Below are 19,286 nucleotides of genomic sequence, written 5' to 3'. Positions count from 1 at the left end.
AATGCTTCCAGCCTGAGCAAGAGTTGACATCTGGCCTGCCAGCATCATAGCAGTTTTGGAGATTGTCAACAGATGGTGCCATATTTTGTTTCTACAAGAATTAAGTTAAAGGAAGGACCCTCTGGGAGGAAAAAAGTGATAAGAAAACCTCAAAAGGAAAGTGATAATTACAGGGTATAGCGACAATCTGAAAAATCTGCAACTAATAAAGCCTGGAAAGTGACTTGTCTGTCTGAGACATCAGTTAATTCAGTGTGGCTACATTAATTCATACCAGCTGAAGAGCTGGACCTGTGTGTCCTATTAAGAAGTCCTTAAATAAAAATAATACCAAGAGCAAATGTTTATGTTCCAAAATATCTTCTTTTATTTATTGATTTGTAACAAAATTTTTGGCTCATGTGCATCATTTGAGAGCGGATTTAAGGACTACAAGCATCTATTGGAATGGACTGTGCTGGAAGAAGAAAGAAACTAATTATGGACTGCCCCAAAGAAGAAACACACATGTTCTCTTCTCTGACTTGAAAAGATTAAGAAGAACCTGGTAGAAATTGATGTTTTGGGCATTTGAATATTGGGCGGGAGGATATTACTTCTTCCATGAGTAGCAATTTAAATATTCACCTAAACACAAATATTTGACAGTATCTACTTAATAAAAATCTCCTGTACGTTGTGTCCAGGTGTTCCTTGCACTAGTACAAGTTCGCCTAAACTCACCTAAATGAAGGAAATTCCACCACACACAAAACCACTGTCACCATGGAATTAAGATTTCTGACACCCATTCTTAAGTAACATAAATACTAGACGTATGGACAATTCTGAGCTAAATTTCTTTCACAACTTTAGAAATCATTCCTCTTTCATACAAAATATTTCATTCTATTCACTCACATGAATAAGTGTGAATAAGAAATCAAAATTCACATAGCAACTGGAACAATGACCATGTATTCATAATTGTTTCTCAAAACATTATACTTTAAGGTACAAGTAAGACATTTTTCATGTCAGATGTATTGTTAGGATATAATCATAACATGATATTTACACCAGATTAATACCATATGCTGTGTAGGAATTATGTTATATTATAAATGTGTAATGTCTGAAATTTAGGAGCGAGCCAGATTCTGATTTCTGTTTAACTGCTGTAAAGCTAGAACAAGTCCATGGATTTTAGTGAAGTTACTAGATTTACACCAGTGTACCTGAGCTCAGAATCTGACCTTAGTGATCTTTAAATTTCATGAAATAAGTGGAAATAAAAAAAATCCATATTTTAAATCTTTACATTTTATGTATATTTGTGAGTACAACCATTAAACCACCATGACATCCATTGTTAACGTTGCTTCTTATCCCAGAAGATGTTGGAGGATCTGTGCAGAGCAGCAGTCCCTCTAGGCTTTTCTTTTGGAGTCTCTTGCTTCTGTTTCAATATGGAGCTGTAGGCACCTGTCTCACTTGCATTCTGTCCAAGTAATTTAACAGTGCCAGGGGATGTGGCACTGGGATTTTAGATGTGAGATGTGAAAGTAGGAGAGGATGAATGGGGTGCAGGGAGATGCAGGGAGTGGTTGGAGATGGTAGAAAAAGAGGGATTGGGTGGAGACAAGTTAAGAATCAGGGCCCTGATCCAAAGCCCATTGAAATCAAGGGGAGATAACATCAATGGGCCTTGCACAAGGCCCCAGGAAAATGAAGATGTGGGGAATGATGCAACAGAGCAGACAGGTGGAATCATTAAAATCACTGTCGTTGGTGAAATAAAGCAGACAGCTTACATAAAATGTTAATTAACCAAATTTATTACAGTACAAATTTTGAAATGCAGGATTCCTAAAATTAGGCAACTTAGTTGTCATATTTTTGAAACTTTTGCCAACCACCTAAATCTACAAATAGGTGACTCTGAAAATCAGGACACTTACTTAGGTTAGGTTTCAGAGTAGCAGCTGTGTTAGTCTGTATCCGCAAAAAGAAAAGGAGGACTTGTGGCACCTTAGCGACTAACAAATTTATTTGAGCATGAGCATCCGATGAAATGAGCTGTAGGTCACAAAAGCTTATGCTCAAATAAATTTGTTAGTCTCTAAGGTGCCACAAGTACTCCTTTTCTTTTTACTTAGGTTAGTAGCTTTAGGCAACTGATGTGGAAAATGTTGGATCCTAAAATTTTAAAGAGCTAGAGTTTAATTTAAACTGGCAGTGTTACAAATATATGAAAAACTTTCAGAAGTAAAGCTCCTGGCAGCTAGAATTTAGCTTTCAACATAACTTTCAGTTTTTTACAATTATACATCCCATAGGATCACAGATTCTAGAGCATGCACCAAGCATTCGTACGGTACTCTAGAGTTTTCTCCCATGCTGCAGAAAGATTGCCTTTTTATTTACCATCAAAATTTAGTGTGCATCCACCTTTATCTATTTAAAAATTATCCTAAGTCACAAATTGGTGACAGATTGCCATTTAGATTAAAAGTATAAGGCTGGGCTGTTGGTTTGACCCTGGTTTATGTATTGAATAGGACATGAAATCTGGTGTGCTAATGTGGCTCCAAAAAAAACAGTGTTGCAAGGTTGAACATAGATGGAAACTGTTAACTCTCTCTTGCACGGTACTGATTAATATGAAAATTAGTGTAATGTGATTAGCTGTTCCTCTTAATACCAATGAGAAGGAGCCACGAGAGATTATTTTGCAGAATGATAAAGCTTCCCTATCCAGTCTGTAATGCTAGGGAAAACTGGAAAGTATGGATTTTGATTTGAACAATAATGAAATGGTAAGTGATATAGTTTGCTGTCTTATGACGACTGTATTCATCTGCAGGCTGTAGTGTTAGACCAGAATAAAGGCTCTTGAGGAGATATGCCTGTTATCTAGGCAACAGTTAATACGGTGAAAACGTTATTTAGCAACAGCCCCATGTTGCTATCATGAATATAAGTTTAATTCCTTGAGAATCTCCATAAACTCCCATAAAAATGTAATAAATGCAAAGTAATGTAAAAGAGAAGGTTGTCAGTTATACATAACCTCCATTCTCAATATTAGTTATGGATTCTTCAAACTTTAAAAACACTTTTTGAAAAAGAACCTATCCCTCTCTATACATTCCAATGTATATTAATTCCCCAGTTTAGAAAATAACTTGGTTGTGATAGAGATTGAATTTTTACCTTTCACTTGATTTTGCATTAGCAGGATAGACCTTATCTATTAATTTGCCAGTGAGAAGAGCTTGCCAATAGTGCTTTTTTCCTTCCAAAATGAGAAAGTCTTTTCAATTTTAATTTTAATGTTGGAAAGAGGTATTCCACAAGCAAATGAGAAAATGGAACTGTATGATTGAGGTTTTAGCACCAGCTTGCAAAGCTCAAAGCTTCTGTGTATGCAATTGTTAGTATTTTGTAAAACAAATAATAAATATATATGACTGGCCCTGTTACTGACTGGTGAGAGTCCAGTCATGCCAGCTTACAGCGTTTGTCTGGGGGTTTTTTTATTGAGTTTCCAATATAATTTAGGGGAAAGAGTTACAAACACTGGACAAAATTTTCTATAATAATTGCCTCGCACTAGGCTCCTGGTCTTGAAAATTTTGGTCAGTACGCTTACGGGCTTCTGGGGAGCCAGTCTATTGCCTGACAAAGCAAGGTTTATAATATCTTTATTTACAGAAAGGTCCAACCTAAAATGCCACATTCAAACACCCCCAAACCTCATGGAAATTCAACTCCAGCTTGTAACTTTTCAGCTTATGCCATCTTCATGACTTTTTTGCCAGTTTGCAAAAAAGGGGTAGAAAAAGTCCTGACTCTCCTTACAGCCCAGCACAGCAAGCTTGGAGCAATGAACATACGCCCTGGTGGCAAGATATCCCAAAGGGCACATGGAGCAGCAATACAATACAATACAATACAGCAGCAAAGCTGGTGAGTGCACATGGGAAGTATGTTGGTTCACAAGGCCACTACTCTCTCTACACTCCTGAAGATCCACTTCTACATTAATGCCTAAAATAAACGAATGGGCTGGTTCTGGTGTGGTGGGGCCTAACTGAGGCATCATCTAAATATCTTTATTTTATTCAGCCTAAATTATCAGGGCCTCTCCAATCACCATCTGCCTGCTTTGCTTGTGTGGTGTGCCTGTTTCCCCTACCCTCCATCAGTCTCTTTGTCTTGTCTTGTTAGAGTATCAACTCTTTAAGGCCAGAGGAGGCATATCTAATATAGGGTATTGTGCATACAGAAATAAATAATAAATATAATGCCTCTCCTGGAAAGGGTGTAGGAGTGGGCATACTTTTTTTGTGTGCTGGAGAGCTTCCTCCTTGGGTAGATCAAGTCCACATGGCCTCCAACTGTGCCCAAATGGCATGAGTGAGACATATAATTTTAATCACGTTCTCCTTTTCTCATTTAAATCTCTTCATCACTTCTGCAAAGCCCACGATAAGTGAATCATTAATGTTCGCTATGGTCCCACTTCAAGATGGTTCTTATGCATGTGCCTCACTCTAAGTACATGAATAAACCCATTGAAGCTATTTTGCTGATGAGAGAGTTGTGGTGTGACATTTTATCTATTGTTAAAAGTTACTTTAGTTTGTTGTTTGCAAATTGGGGGTTGCTGAGGCAACAGCATGGCCAGTGTGGCTGGGTGCTACTTCTTACCCTAGGTGTCCTCCTTGTAGTTTGGAGCAGCTTAGCGTGGTCACGAAACCAGTAGCTGTCACCCCTTTTACTCTGTGAAGTTTGTTCTGAAGTCTTATGGGAAATATAGTTTACTGACTGGGTACCTGTTACATTGCAGGCAACAAATAAGATAAGGACGTCATTTTGCATTGGGAATGTTTGTATGAAAGCTGTTGACAAGTTACCAGGTCTATTTATAGCACACTAGAGTTAACTGAGGATTTCTTGAACAGAGAGAATTTTAATGCTTCTGCATAAGGATGATGTGTAATCTCATCCTGTAAAGAGGTCTGCATGGCATGGTCAAGGATTGCTTCTTCTAGGTGGGTGTAGTACTGCTAAAAGTAGAAAAAGGGGTGCAGGCAAATACGGGCTCTGGCAGTAAGTTCTATGCCAGATGCTTTGATGTTTCTGTGTGCTGTAAATTGTAATTATTATTTATCCATATGATGGTGGCACATAAAATGTGCTGAGGTCTCTACACACATATAGGAAGACACAGTTTCCACTCTGGAGATCTTGCCATCGAACCTGAAAAGAACCAAACAAAGGGTGGGAATTTGATTCAATATAAAACCTAAGGCCTTTTTATTTTTTTTAAAATAAATAGCTACTATCCCTACCCACCCCTTAATTTAACTGTCATTAGATGGTTTGTTGTCACTGAGGCAGAGTTTGTATGAGAGGAGAACTCAGTAGCTTTATGGCTGTTTATGGCTTCAGGAAGAGCATTAGCTAACTAGGTAGCAGAGTGGAAGCAAGTTAATCTGCCCAGTTTCAGGAGTTGCCTTATTTTATATCTATTCCCACTCTGATTTTTCAGTGAGATGTCCCAGCCTCTTGCAGAATGGTGCCACCGATATTCTGCAGTCCTTCCCAGAGGATTACAGCTGCATGAATGGAATCTAAAGAGAAGGAGGAGGAACCCGCAGGATGATCTTCCCCCACTGGTGTCCTTCTACTTTAATGGCTCCTTCACTGTGTTTGGGGAGCTGGAGGAAGCCTATTTTTGTTCAACTTTGGTGTACGCACAGTCTTAGCCTGAGTTCAGATTACAGGTGGTTGTTTCATTGACTGTGTCAACATCGTCTGAGTGCATTCTTAAAACCTGTAGCTCTGCACAGGTAGAAGTCTGACTGTAGCTGAATGATAAGGGTGTATCTGCTATAAATACAGTAACATCAACCACATAACTGTACAGATTGCTACAAAATAGTGATGAGGCACCATGTTTTGCCAAATAGAGAACCCTCTGAAAAATTATGGACTCTAGCTATAGAATTAATCTCTGAACTTTCCAAGTTCAAGTTCCACTCTGCTTTGGCAAAGTGTGAGTTTCTGGCTGTTGTGTGTCTTTTGTTATGTTATTTAGTTTTGTTCTCCCAATAGTCCTGGAAGTAGGACAAGAATTCCTTTCAAACAAGAATCAAAGCAGAGGTTTCCAGTTAATGGGTAATACTTTCTTTTAATTATGTTTATTCTGGGGGGAAACCAAGGGTTTAAATTAAGGGGGCAAATGCTATACAAATCCCCCAAAAGTTTTAAGAAAACTAAACATTTTCTTTTAAATTTTTAAAGATTTTTTTGAAAGCCAAGCCTTCACCAAGTTCTCCCATCACTGTTGTTTAAAAAAAAAAAAGGCAAAGGACCACTATCTTTAGAGTCAGGGAAAAAGCAAAAATCATTCATTATATGGATATACTATCAGTTCCAGTTCAGTAGAACGATGCTGATTTACACCAGTTGAAGATCTGACCCTGTCCTCTATTTGTTCTAATAGAGGAGTAAAGGTATGAAATTCTGGTTTTACAGGTGGCCAGATTTGCTGATCTAACAGTCCCTCTTCAAGCCTTAAAAATCTATGAATAGAATGAAAATTATGAGTGTGCCTCAAGGGGCAAATATGCCTGTTTATTGCATGGTTTCCTTGTGCCACATTCCACAAGAAAGGCAGAGACTTGGCTGTATTTCTCAATACAGTATTTCTTTTCACAGTATTGATAATTATATTACAAACTGTCTTTAGCACATGCAGTTATTACATCTTTTGCATCCCAGTTTACACCAATTTCCCAGATTGTATTAGTAAGCACACATTAGATAATCAGCAGGTTGGGGAGAAAGCTGCCAAAAGCAGATCTGTGATAGGCAACAGTCAAACAATCACAGCAGGAAACTTTATACTTCTGGAGATTCGGATACTCATGAAGACTATGCTGAAATACAACTTCTGGGGGGAAATATTGGGCGATTTACTGCCTTCATGTTATTTATGGTCTCTTTGAAAGTGGGATTCAAGATTTAACAATGCCTAATACATGCACACACACGCCTTTTGCATGGAACCAACTTGGATATGCATTCAGTGCTGGTAAAAGGAAACCTGAATTACCCAGAAATTTAAACTCAGTGCTTGGGGATCCTTTCCCCAGCCAATGTGGTGATTTTGGCAACCTACGTAAACCAAGCATATTTATTTGTCTAAGATATGTAGATGGCCTACAGTATTGCAGGATCTGAGCACTTCACAATCATTTAATGTACTTATCTTCACAACTCCCCTATGAGGTAGAGAAATGCTATTACCCCCATTTCACAGATAGGGCACTGAGGCACAGAGAAGCTGAGTGGCTTACCCCAGGTGACCCAAGAAGTCTATGGCGGAGCAGGGAACAGAACCCTGAGGTCCCAAGCTAGTGACCCAACCATGGATTCCTTCTCTTTCCTGTACTACAAATGGCTGGGCCTAATGCCTTTTTCTTACAGTACATCATCTTCATGCCAGTAAACTGCCAAATAATGCACCATATGTGTAAACATTTCCCAGTTAGGCTGGAGGCTACTCTGTTCAGGCACCTCCACTCTCCTCACAGAAATAAACATACACTGCACCTTTGCCAACATCATGAAACCGTGGGTGAGGGCAGGCAGCAAATTAGACAGGAGTCCAGCATTAGACGTGGAAGCAAAATTAACCGAGGAATGTTGGGCTGCAAATGCAGAGGCATAGTTTCACTGATGTCTTGTCCATCCCAACTTAACTGTTTTTATTCACTCCTGCTATTTCTCATCATATGTTAATACTGCAAGCAAATTGAGATAGGAACTGTCCTTCTGGGTATGAGCATGGTGTCTAGCACCATAGGGCCCTGATCCACTATCTGGGCCTACAGTACAAAATAAACAAAAACAATACAGAATGACTGCTCTTGTGTGGTGTCCGTGTCGTATTAATTCCTGAGCATTTCATTAATGTAAAGATATTGAAAAACTGGAGGGAGTTCATAGAGGTGCATAGAGTTGGAGGGACTGACTTGAAGAAAATTCAGGGCTTGACATGATTCCAGCTGACTTCAATGGGAGCTGAATCAGATCCTAAAATAGGTAAGTGTGCATAGCTAAGTGATAGAATAATTACGGGCGGTCCACAAACACTTGAGGGGTAAAAACAGCAAGGATAAGTCATGAGCATATATCTAATGGCGTGACATTATGAAAAGAAAAATGGAGGCTAAATATCAGTAAAGAAATCCCTGATAGTCACATCTATCAGATTGTGGAATAATCTCATAAGGAAAGCACCATTGTTAGGGACTGGATAAAGCAATAGAAATTGAAAGGATGCTCTAGGGAGGACTCTTGTCCTGTATTATCCTCTAATAGTTGTTTTCCATCATTAGTTTCTATGATTCTACAACAAACATAGAATCATGGATTATGGGTCCAAATGTTAGCTTCCCATTAACTTCAATAGGAGTTCAGCCCTTATTAAGAGTTTAGAATAAACAGTTTAATGGAGAATGAATGAACAAATTAAAGTGCTCTCTCTTCACTGGATGTTGTATTACCTGGATTAGACTATGTATGCTCACAGGGGCCTCTGCTTATTTCTGATGTGTCACAAAGAAAAAGAAGTTAGTTTCCAATCCATGGGCCCGACCCTGAGCCCACAGAAATCTATGGGCCTTTTGCCATGGCCTTCAATGGGAGCAGGATCAGACCCCCTGGGGGAAGATCTTCAATGCCATTTGTGAGATGGATTAATATGTTCATTCTCCCAAGGTCATATAGTAACACTGAATGATAGTTTCCCTCTACAAATTTCAAATTTACCATTTAATTATTTGACTTTGGCAGTTGGCACATAACCATTTTTTTATAAAACCGAAATGTCAGCCTTGAAGGGAAAAAAATCATATGATAAATTTAATCTAAGTGCCAACCAAAGCACAAATGTTCCCTGTGGACCTGTTACAACACTGGAGGTTCACAATTGATTGCTTGGGAATGAGCAAACTAATGCAGCAAAATATTTACTAGCTACGTATGTGTAGATTAATATATATAGTATGCTCACCAGATATTTACACCTGTATCTGTAAACTACCGAAATCTTGAAGCATGTTAAATTAATTAATTTAATTAAGTTAAATAAACAGAAATACCGGTTTCTGTTTTCCTAAATAAGCTTTTTCACAGACTGAGAATGTTCATTTATGATTTCACAAATTTTTTTTTTACAAATGTGAGAGACCACAAAAGTTGTTCTCCCTACTTACTACACATACGTGTTGTGCACATTATATATAGTCTACTGGATAGTCTTCAGCAACTAACTTCAGGTACCATCTGTACATATTCTTGGCACTATTCATTTGCAATTAGTAAGTGCCTTATGTTTAGCCCCCTGCAACTTGATGCCTTAAATTCTGGAGGAGGCAAGTTTAGCAGAAGGGAATATTGAGGTGGGTAGCAGGCTTTCTAATAAACAAAATCCACCCCTGCTGGTCCATATTTAAATCATTGGGATTTAGAAAGATTTTGTTCTAACTACGAAAGGTCATTTACTAAAAAGCTGTTTTAGTGGCATTGCAACTAGAGAGGAAGGGCTGAATGCTTAAAAGGAGTTGGGTTCTGAACTTCCACTGATTTCACTGGAAGTTAGTAGCCTAAATTGAAGTTAGGAGCCTAATTCCTTTTGAGCATTCAACCTGAAATTATTATTAATGATTTTTAAATGCAATGGGTCAGATCTTGCACTGGTGTAAATCACCACTGAATTCATTAAAATGTAAGGACTTAGGAAATAATGAAGCCAATGGGGCTATGTCAATTCCCACCAGGTGATGATGTGATCCAGTGCACCCAGCAATGTATGCACCACCTCTGGCACATCCTCCCATGTAAATGGTTTTGGCAATGGCATCTCTAGCCTCTCTTGGAGGGTGGGGGTGCAAGTCTTATTGTCCCTTCCTTCCCTCCTCCCGCCCAACCCCAATCCCCAGAAGGGGGTAAGAGAAACTCCATGCACTGAAATGTGCAGGTACCACCTTCCCTGTATGGCTATAGCCCACTCCGAGAAGAATGGAGCCCTATGTTTGTAATCAATGGTATTAAATGAATTGTATTTCATTTACATCCCCATATATCTTTGTATTAATATTTGTCTTTGCTTATCTTTATACATGAAATACAATATTAAAAAATTTAGCAAAGTACTAATAAATCCTCCACGCATAAAAATGCATTCCTTACACCTTTGTGTATTGCTATTGTACTGTATGTATGAGAAGCAACATTCCAGAGGCAGAGCCATAGCAATGAGGAAAGTCAATAATACACATCACTTTCTTTATAACACTGTGATAGGCAAAGAAACACTTTCATCAACATCACTTAGTGGACAAATCACTTCGAAAACACACAAGTGCTTTTCACTAGGGCACTAAGATGGGAAGACAGCAAGTAGTTCTTGACAACATTGTACACTTCTATGGTTTGTTTCCTCATAGCAATATTTCCAAGAATGACATTTTAATGCTAAGCAACTGGCGCTTTACATTGTTCCCAGAAACACCCATCAGCGGAGGTAGCACTGGTGGAAATGACTCGTGGTTCTGAAAATGTAAGCATTTCCTCCCGGACATTGGTCAAATTCTTCTAAATGGTGTGAAATTCTCTGAAACTTGCTAGCATACAAGTACATTTGTGTGTGTATATAAAAGACAATGAGTGGGTGGGGAAAATGTGTTGACAGAGAGAAAAACCCCAACCACTTCTTTTTCTGTACAGGGGGAAAGTTTATTATTTGTGTCAGTACAAGAAGCTTTTGAAACAAATAAACAAAAAACATTATGAGAATGAGTGACTGGCAATCCCTGTCATTCCCCACTATGGATAGTTGAACATTGGCCATGTATCATTCATCTTCATGCAAAAAGGGAGAACGTTGTTACTGGTGAGTTGCACAGTCAGGAAAAAATAAGTAAATATCAGTATAACACAGTGAGTCAATAAGATACAACAAATGAAATTTAACTGCTTGTGTAAATGGTATCAGGGCAATTAAGAAGAAAGTAACCAAACTGTAAACTATTGGTCTTTTATTATCATTTCATGTAAGTATGTTTTCCCATTACCACATATATGTATAAATCCAATACTTGTCTGTACCAATTCAATTCCCAAAGTGGGAACAGAAGCATCCTGGCATTGTGATACCATAACAAGTATCTGAATTTGGCCCATCATAATTAAGTGTCTTGGTTAAAAGACAGGCAAAATAGGGCAGGAATAAAGACATTTAACCAGGTTGTCTGTTCGTCATGGGGGAGGTTATGCCAATAACTCCTTTCTTGTGGGCAATGCAGAAAGTCTTTAGGAGGGATTTAAATAAAGAGTGGGAGTTGCCATGGCAGATTAGGATGGCCAGGACTCCATGCCTGCTGAGACAGTGTCACACAGAAAACGTACAAACACAAGAGATGATAGGTCTCCATTTCCTAACAAAAAGTCTCGGAGGTTCAACTAAACATGATATCTTCAGCTAACATTTTTCTTAATGCTGTTTATTTCCAGAAGCCAAAATGTACTGTAACCCCACGCCCACAGTGAATTTGAACCAAGCATAGAAATTATCTACAAACTAGCAGCCTTGCTATTTCTCTTGCTTCTGCTCCACCTGAGTCCCCACATTGCCATTTTCTCTGATTTCAAAGAAAGTTAAATACACTCATTAGCTGTTAACAGCGTCATGTGGGGGAAAGTTCATACTCTCTTCTTTTCTGAGTGAAGTGTTTGAACACAGAGGAGTCTTAACATCTGGAACCCATTTGTTATCGATCATTATTATTTCATTTCTAAAATGCCATATGCGTACATGGCATTGTACAATAGGCAAGCTGTTCCAGCAAGTTGGAGGCCCCTGCCACAAGGAGAAATCGAGGTGGACAGATGTACATCAGTCTTTGGATCTGCATTTTAAATATGCAGGGAATATATCCTTCTAGTTCAACAGTGTTTGTTATACAATACCCTGACTCCACCTTCATTGTCCAACAAATGCACAAATAGCCACCCCGATCAGTCTTGTATTCGAAGTGCCAGAGATTTGGTTCTGCCAATCACGGACATTGTAGAACCTACTTCCTTTGGATCTACTAAATTCACCTTCGGAAGCACTGCTCCTGCTCTTCATATCTTTCCAAGCCTCTGAGGCACAACTCAGTGCAGAGATCACTGTCACCAACTCAAGAGGGAGCATGAAATGGAATGAGATATGGGAGCATATAATGAGAGACAGAAGTGTGCACACATCTCAACACCTACACCTTGCTCTTTTCAATCTGCAGCAGAAACACTAGGATCTTATTTTCTTGTTTCATTCTTTTTTACTTACTGACCCTCTTTTTTTCTTTTCTTTTAAGTTGGATATTCTCTCACTCTCCCATGTTTTGCAAACCTCCTAAGTGACCCCCAAAGAGGCAGGAAAACTTGTTTGTTATATAAAACACTGATGTATTTTTAATTAAAACACCTTGGGCTTGTCTACACAGTGGGATAATACACACTACAGGGTTTATGATTTCTAAAGCACACTAATATGCTGTGCATAATTAGTCCATATAGATCCTGCTGGTGTGCTTTAATGTAAATCACTCTAGGGAACCTTTAGTGCTCACCAGCAGGGTCTACATGGCCCAGTTAATGCGTAGCCCTTTAATGAGCTTTAAAAATCACACCTCCATGTGGACAAGCCCATATACTACCCAGTAGAATTTTAGTTTGCTTGGTTTCTTTGACTATTTGTCTAACACCAGCACAGCAGAGCTGCCCCAGAGCCATGGACACTGGAAGCCCGGGCTCCCCAACAACCTGCCAAACAGGTTTCCATTCGAACCCTCCCTGTGATTTGATGAAAAGTCCATCCAACCCAGCCTGTTTTCACAAGACATTTCAGGTTCGACAAATGGGCATTTTCTAATGAAACTCTGTTTTGTTGAAATATTTCTGACCATCTCTAGTTGCAGATGAAATATTCTAACATACTAACAAGAGTGCTGTTCCTGTTGTGTAGCTAATGTAGCATTTTGGTTTGGAGAAATTAACGTCGGATTGGGAGTCAGGAGGTCCTGAATTCTAATCCAGGCTCTGCCAGTAGCATGGTGTAGTCTTGAGCAAGTCACTTCATCTCAGCCACAATTTGAAAATCTATAAATTTGAGGTAATAATACTTACAGCCTTGCCTAGCAGACAGGGCAGTTGAGAGAATTAATTAGCAGCATAGGACTGGAAGGGAACTCCTGAGTTATAGAGCCCAGTTCCCTGTTATCACAGTCAACCCTGCTATATAAACCTGTTCATGAATTTATCAATGAGTTAATGACCATAAAGTGCTTTGAGCACATAAAACACAATGCTTGGTAAATCCATGTATCCAGAAATATAATTTATTTAGTTATTGGAAAAGTCCCTAAGTGTCTTTTTGAAACAACTGTAAGACACCACTTATAAGGAGTGACACATAACGAAGCAGTTGTTAAAACTGAAAATGATACTCATGCTTCTGGACAGAACATTTGCATGTTTGGAAAATGTTCCCATTTCTTTCCAGGATTGGCGTAAGAAGCTGTCAGAGGGCTAAAATATCATTGTTTATTTTAGACGGATTTCCTTTTTCAGGCAAAACCAACAGAGGTCCATCAGCAGTATTCAAGATCTTGTGCATATCAGGATTTGGGCTAGAAAACGACAAGCAGAGATTTGCTCTTTGGGCCAGCATCATGGAGAAACAAAGAATGTTCATTATAACCATAAAGGAAAGAATTAATAGATTCACCAAAGTTAAGGCCATTATGATTATCTAGTCTGACCTTCTGCCCAAGCCACAGAGTTTCAGCAAATGGTTCCTACATTAAGCCCCCCTTAGTTGAGCCAGAGTATGTCTTTTAGAAAGATATGCTTTAAAGATTTCAAGTGACTGAGTATCCACCACATCCCTAGGTAAGCTGTTTAAATAGTAACTTACCCTTTCTATTAAAAAAAAATTGCATCTTATTTCTGGTCTGAATTTGTCTAGCTTCAGCTCACAGTTACTGGATATTGTTATGCCTTTGTCTGCTAAACTAAAGATTCCTTTACTATTGGAAATCTTCTCACTATGTAGGTACGAAAAAGACTGTGATTAAATCACCTCTTAACCTTTTCTTGGATAAGCTAAATAGATTGAGATTCTTTCAATGTAAGGCAAGCTTTCCAGACTTGGATTCATTCTTGCAGCTCTTTTCCGAACCCTGTCCAATTTGTCAACATCCTTTTAAAGTGCGGGCATGAAAACTGGACACAGGGCTTCCAGCATCTGCAGCTCCTGGGCAGCCCGCCAAGCAGACTGCCTGTGGGCTGGAGACGGCAGGGCTTCCAGGGTCTGCAGCTCCAGAGCAGCCAGCCAGGTAGACTGCCTTGGAATTGGGAACCCCAGGGCTTTCCCTTTCACAGAGAACTTCAAAATGTTTTGTTTTCCTTTCCAACTTAAATGAAACCAAATTTTGAAATATCAAAATCCTCCATGAAAGGGAATTACCTTTCTCCACACACTCTATTCATTATGCTATCATCCTTTAATTCTTTATTGAATGCATCCTGTGTATTTCCAAGATTTGGAAATATCCCATTAAACCTTAAAGATTGTTTTGCTAAATCAAGTAGCAAACGACATCTTAAAACTCTCCTTAGCTCACAAGCAGCCATTGTCAATTTTTTTATAGGCATTATGGCAGAGAGCACTGCCTATCATGCTCACCAAAATGGTCTAATTGTTTCCTTGTACTCCCTTGTCTGTCTGTCTCCATCTGTTGTCTTGTGTCTTATACTTAGATTGTAAGCTCTTTGGGGCAAGAACTATCTTTTTGTTCTGTGTCTGTACAGAACCTAGCACAATGGGGTCCTGGACCATGACTAGGGCTCCTAGGTGCTACAGTAATAAACATAGTAACATCTATGTTACTATAAAATCGCAGCAGATTGGTACCTGGTCAGCTGGTTGAGAATTGCTACTTACTGTATAATTATTAATAACCGTCTAGCAGGTTAAATCCAAGGAATTCTAAGTGCTTTAAAAACATTAATTACGCCCCAAAACACCTCCAGGAGGTAGATACCATATGAGCATCATGCCAATTTACAGAAACATATTCTCAAGCACAGAAAGGCTAAGACCTGTCCAAGGATACACAGCGAGAAATGGCAGAATCAGGAATGGAGCCCGGGAGTCCTGTCCTCCTGTGCCCGACTTGCTGCCAATGGATAAAACCAATATGTGCTCAAGGACAGGAGAAATAAATGACTGTTTAATAATGTTGATCTTCCTACTGTCTTTTGCAGGAGTCTACAAACTACCATTCAGGGCTGATTCATTGCTGCCTTGCCCTGGCGTAGTCATTTCCTCCTGTGCAAAGTGGGCATAAAATGCTATCAAATGAGAATGGTAACATGTCACCCCAATGCAAAGTGAGTGTAAGTGAAGTCATATAACGCAGGACAACAGTGAACCGGATTCTGAGAATTCTAAAATCTTATCATTCTTCTCTCTTTTACTCCTCCTCGCCACAGGGACATATTAGAGTGATCATCATGCCAGCAAAGGAACAAGGAAGTATTGATACTACTTCAGTTGGCCGAACGGGGACAGAGACACTAGAGAGAGTCACAAGGTGCTTCCTCCCCATCTCAATCCCCCTTTCCTCCTAACTCCCCAATGTGCACGTCTAGCTGAGGATCAAGGGAGCAAGTTTGTGTCTCAAACCCAAATCCCATGAGGCAGCACTACCCTTCCATTGCTGGGCTGGCCAATTTCTCTGCACATTGATCCAAAATGACCCAGTATATACCCTATTTAAATGCCTAAATTAGGATTTAGGCACCTACTTTAGAGAACATGGGCCTTTGTGACTTGCCCAAGGGCATCAAACATGCAGGGAGCAAAACCAGGAGTCTAGCAAGCCCAACAAAAATTCAACTCCAAGAGACGACTCTAATTTCAGACTCATTCTCTAAACCCTGTTATGCCTCATGCCTTAAGCAGAGCAAGACAAAGAACGGGGAAGAAAAACTTCCATTGCCTTTGTTTTTAATGCATTTCTGTTTATCATTTCACTATATCACTTCATGTGGCAGCTACAGAGCTTCACAGGCAGGCTGAATATTAACCATTCCACTGTACTCCACTCAGTCACTCCTGGCACAGGTTAATCCCTGTATCATAGGCTGCCACCCGTTTGCTAAGCAGCTTAAAAGGACATATTATAACATTGACAATGACCTGCTAATGGTTTTACATTTCTCAGAAGTATTATGAGCTATCTTTGTCACTTTTATCTACTAATGAGATCAATAAATTTAGGAAGCAGACATAGATGGAGCAAACTGCAATGCCACAGCCAAGGACGTGGTGTGTATGACTGCTAAACTATAAATAATAATGTAGAAACTATAATCAAACCTTGACTTCTTCACACAGAAACTGATCTGCAGGTCCCCTGGCATAACAAAATCTCCCCATATGTTAGGAAAATAGCATAACCCATGGTTTCTTCTTTTTGGCATGGTATGATCTACCTTTTCTAATGAAAAGCTTCACACAAGGAAATAGGTTTTACTCACGATTTTTTTCTTTCAGGTGGATATAACAGTTTTCGACATTTTATCCTTCTCTGCCAATTTTCGTGCTAAAACATGAAACAAATGTTTAGGTCAGAATCTTTGAGTAACCACAGAGTGTATCTTTATACTCGTTGTTATAGATATACAGTTAACTCAGCATAAATCCTTCCAAATGATTAAAGAAAGCCACCTGTCTAGTTCAGCTGTTTTTTATAATATACCTCAAACAATGTGAGGGGACGGTGGTCTTCTGCAGAGCTGAAGAAACTAGAAACAGAGTGGAACTGAGCTACCTGCTTCCCACCTCTACCCCCAAAATGCACTTCTCGATATGACACTGAGCCTTTGTCCGGTACCACAATACACTTCTGAGTATGTTGTATTTGTGCCAGTTGATCAGTGCTTTTCATAGCATAGTAGAATTTTTAGATATGCTGCTTTGCCACACTAGGGAAAACATACATAACAGCAGGGCTGGATCTACCAAACAGGTCCAGTACAGATGGTCTCCTAAGACAGCAACACACTGGGCACATGCTTGCATGGGCAAACGCAGGGCTCGGAGAGGAGCACATTTACCAAAATACCTTCTGTTGCCATATTCCAAGGTAGTTGAGCTTTGCCCTCTTCATTTCCGCTGCAGATACCTAATCTCAAACAGATCTTAAAAAGTGTACATTTGGGGGGAGTATATTCAGAAAGGCTGACACCAAAACTCTCTCATTGCTTCTGTATTTTTGGATCCACATAATGGGCTGTAAGTGCAAAACTGAGTAGTTGCATTGTGCTCAAAATTAAATCCAGGGTGCAAAACTGAGCAGGTTGTTGATTTGCGCCCCCCGATTGGGTAGTTAGGGATGCAACTCTTCAGATTTGCACCCTGGATTTACTTTTGAGCACAAAAATGAGAGAGCAAATTGTGAAAATGAAAGGGAGGCCTTCCTTCTGAAGATGTACCCCTTTGAGTATGCAAACATCAGGCATAATATTAGCAGTACCAAGAAACAAAAACAAGTAAATATAAACTATTTATCTAGACACTTAAATGGCACACATCACTGTAGTGCCTAAGCATCTATAACAGGATCGGAGTATAAAAGACAGGAAAAGAAATATTATAATGCAGCATTTGGCTATGTACGTACTTATACATGGCAGGGACTGCCATGCTGGATCAGATCTAATTCAGTATATATTTTGTAACATTGCAGACCTCTTGATCTCAATGATACCTTGTGGCAATGGGTTCCACATTCCACCTGTGTATTGTGTGAAAAATAAATTCCCTTTCTCAGTTTTGACTTTGACCATTACTCAGATCAAACTCTTACATTTCAAACATTCCATAGATGTATGCCATTTAGGAAGAAAGGAACCAAATGTGCTGATGCGATCCATTAACATCAATTAGGATTTATCCTAATAGTTCACTACCTTTTCCCCTAACATGAGACATTTACGGTATTGCCAGATTATAGAACTTTTCTTTGGAGTACAAGTTAAAACAGCAATAGCATTCGATGTAAAAACTGATTAGTAACAGTATCTATGTGTCTATAAACAAAGGCAGAGCTGGCTACTAATCTGAGGAACCCAGGAAAGCGTGGCTTGGCAAGAATTTTATATTCTAAAATAGCTGCTTCTTTTTCAGAAAACAAATGATAGCAGAATGGGAGACTTAAGACAATTGAGCACCTTTGTAATGTCAGCTACTGCCTCAGTCCACTGCATTGTTGGGATGTCAGGAAACGGCCCCAAGAAGGCTTTGTGGCACCATAGCCATGGGGCGCTACGTGGTTGCTGATGACACCAGTGCAGATGACCCTATGCGACATCTGAGCAGAAAAAGCATCAATTATAGAATGTAGCAAAATGAAAAAGGGAGAAAAAACCCCTCACATAATAAAGAATCTTAACACCTCTATCTATGGGAGCATCTTCCACCCCTAGATGTAGGCCTCAATGTTCCTAGCATCAAAATTATTCCGTCCAATGGTCACAGCAATCCTCTTATGGCCAGTTTTTCAAAAACACATGTACAATGCCTGATGACATACAAGTCAAGGTGTTTTTCATGCCTAGGCATGGGTATTTTCAAAGCTCTGAACTGCACTCATGAGCTGGGCCCATGCAAAAGTACGTGACCACTTTTTCTCTTAAATTGGTCTTTATTTCTATAGCAACATCTGCATTCTGCCCTTCATGAATTAAACTACTGATACCATTGCAGTGATGCTTCAAAACTGAAATTCCAGCCCCAATTCTGCTCCCATTGACGTCAATGGAAAAATCATCACTGACTTCAGTGGAAGTAGGCTCAGGCACACTGTTTATTAATATGCTCATACGGCCTTAATCATGTTCCCATTAAAGTGGATGTACCAGAAAAATGTTTCCCTGAAATGTCTTCATTTACTACAATAATACAACTCTCTGTCACTTGATGCAGGGCCAGAACTTGCCCTTTGGATGAAAAATGTGTAAAGGAAATGTTCTCAGTGTATCTCTGCACATTATTAGGGCAACAAGATTTATACCACATCCTGGGCCTGTTTGTTCATTTTTCTATTGCTGTCTCTGTACAGGGCCATTTCCTTTCTTTGCACATGCTCATTCTACCCAACTTGGATAAT

At 39.4% G+C, this 19,286-nt stretch overlaps 1 long non-coding RNA gene across 1 annotated transcript; it reads right to left on the bottom strand.

Annotated features, from left to right (window-relative positions):
- Window positions 1-1,021: 1,021 nt before the first annotated feature.
- Window positions 1,022-16,960, bottom strand: LOC140908141 (uncharacterized). Its single transcript, XR_012157775.1, has 3 exons — window positions 16,875-16,960; window positions 16,654-16,718; window positions 1,022-5,247 (listed from the first exon to the last, which is right to left on the bottom strand). It is a non-coding gene; the product is annotated as an uncharacterized lncRNA (long non-coding RNA).
- Between the last annotated feature and the right edge of the window lie 2,326 nt (window positions 16,961-19,286).

Source organism: Lepidochelys kempii, chromosome 3 (genome assembly GCF_965140265.1).
Source record: "Lepidochelys kempii isolate rLepKem1 chromosome 3, rLepKem1.hap2, whole genome shotgun sequence".
Classification (NCBI taxonomy): Eukaryota; Metazoa; Chordata; order Testudines; family Cheloniidae; genus Lepidochelys; species Lepidochelys kempii.
This window is presented reverse-complemented; position numbering and strand designations above follow the sequence as displayed.